This window comes from Cucurbita pepo, unplaced genomic scaffold, assembly GCF_057944985.1.
Source record: "Cucurbita pepo subsp. pepo isolate OVF unplaced genomic scaffold, ASM5794498v1 scafford_136, whole genome shotgun sequence".
NCBI lineage: Eukaryota > Viridiplantae > Streptophyta > Magnoliopsida > Cucurbitales > Cucurbitaceae > Cucurbita > Cucurbita pepo.
Window position 1 is genome coordinate 7,501 of NW_028258039.1, and position 2,500 is coordinate 10,000.

Below are 2,500 nucleotides of genomic sequence, written 5' to 3' on the forward strand. Positions count from 1 at the left end.
ATGTTTCATCATCGTACCAGCCATCAACCATCCTCAAACCAGCCCAAGTTGGAAGGAAACATTCCGTTCTCAACAGGTCTCATGTCGCACGCCCAAAGGCATTTGACACCGCCCCACCGTGCATGTTCTGCTACCACGCAGCCTTCAAAACATAGGGCTGGCCCAAGAAAGGGAGGCATACACCACAACAACGTCCCACACTCAACGAGGTTCATGCCGCACGCCCGAAGGCACCCGGCTCCACCCCACCTTGCATGTTTCATCGTCATACTAGCAACCATCCACAGTTCCTCACACCAGAGATTCCCAATTAGAAGGCAACATCGCAACATTCCGTGCTCAATGAGGCTCGTGTCGCACGCCCAGAGGCACCCGATTCCAACCAGCCGAACATGTTCTGGCACCACCGGCCTTCAAAACATAGGGCTGGCCCAAGGCTGGCAGGCATCACCACAACGTCACACACTCAACGAGGTTCATGTCGCACGCCCGAAGGCACCCGGCTCCACCCCACATTGCATGTTTCATCATCGTGCCAACCATCAACCATCCTCAAGCCAGCCCAAGTTAGAAGGCAACATTGCAACATTTCATTCTCAACAAGGCTCATGTCGCACGCCCAAAGGCACCCGACACTGCCTCACCGTGCAAGTTTCGCCACCGCATCGCCGCCGTCAACCGCCCTCATCCGCCGACCACCACCCCCACGCCCCAAGCATATGCCCATGTGCGGCGCATAGTGCTTGGGGCGTGGGGGTGGCGGAAGATATAGGGGTACCCCCGTGCCCAGCCCATGCAGACTAGTCACCCCCCTATATAGTACATTTTGAGGCATTTTTGGTCTGCCAGGCCTAGATACGATTTTTCTGAGCCATCATACGGTCAAATATCTCAAGTTTTAGATTGTTTTTTTCCATGAACTCGATTGATTCATGAATGGGACATTGTAATGGATCTAGAAATCAAGTTTCATAATTTTTCAACCAACCAATTTTTTTTAATGAATTTTTAAATATTAAATAATAAGAAATTAGAAAAAATAGCTAGAGCCGTCAAAAAAATCTGAAATTTTGTGGGAATCATTCTTTCATGTTGCTTAGCTCCCAGAAAAAAAATTACAAAAAAACAACAACTCCACATGTAATTTCACAATTAATGGGTGATGGATGGGGCGTGGGCGGGGCAGGGCGGGGCGCGCGCGCGCGAGAGAAGGCGGGCGGGGCGGGGCTGGGCGGGGCGCGCGCGCGAGAGAAGGCGGGCGGGGCGGGGATGGGCGGGGCGCGCGCGCGGGAGCACGCGGGCGGGGCTGGGCGGGGCGCGCGCGCGGGAGCACGCGGGCGGGGCTGGGCGGGGCGCGCGCGCGGGAGCACGCGGGCGGGGCTGGGCGGGGCGCGCGCGCGGGAGCACGCGGGCGGGGCTGGGCGGGGCGCGCGCGCGGGAGCATGCGGGCGGGGCTGGGCGAGGCGCGCGCGCGCGGGACAACGTGGACGGGGCGGGGCTGGGCGCGCGCAGGCGGGAGCACGCGGGCGAGGCGGGGCGGGGGGCGCGCGCACGCGGGAACACGCAGGTGGGGCAGGGCGGGCGAGCACGCAGGACCATTCCGACACCACCTCACCGTGGGCATTCCGCCACCATCAATCGGCCTCGACCTCCGACCACCACCCCCGTGCCCCAAGCATATGCCCATGTGCGGCACATAGTGCTTGGGGCGTGGGGGTGGCGGAAGATATAGGGGTACCCCCGTGCCCAGCCCATGCAGACTAGTCACCCCCCTATATAGTACATTTTGAGGCATTTTTGGTCTGCCAGGCCTAGATACGATTTTTCCGAACGGTCATACAGTCAAATATCTCAAGTTTTATATTGTTTTTTTTCCGTGAGCTGGATTGATTCATTAATGGGACATTCTAAAGAGTTTAAAAATCAAGTTTCATAATTTTTCAACCAACCAATTTTTTTTAATGAATTTTTAAATATTAAATAATAAGAAATTAGAAAAAATAGTTATAGTTGTCGAAAAAATCTGAAATTTTGCGGGCATAATTCTTTCAAGTTGCTTAGCTCCCAGAAAAAAAAAATAATAATAAAACAACCACTACACACGTATTTTGACAATTAAATGGGTGATGGGTGTAAAAACAAGGTCATGGTGGGCGTCTTGGTCTAATGTACCTACTCTTGTATCAAAACTCTTCATTTCATTGTTTTAGATAACCAAAAGAAAAAAATAATTCATCACTCTTTTCTTAGTTCATTTCATTGATGATGTTTTTATAGTCCAAGGCTTATACATGTTCTTACTTTCCACGGATGTTAGGTGTGATGAATTGTTGTTGGGTGTGATGATTTTTTATGGAGGTAACATCCAACACTTTTGATATGATTGTAGGTATGTTTGCGTTGGAGGGTGTTGGTGGACATTATGAGTGTGTAAGGGTGCATGAGGTGTTGGTAGGGCATGTATCGCACATAGCATAGGATGGGGCTTGGCGTGTGCTGC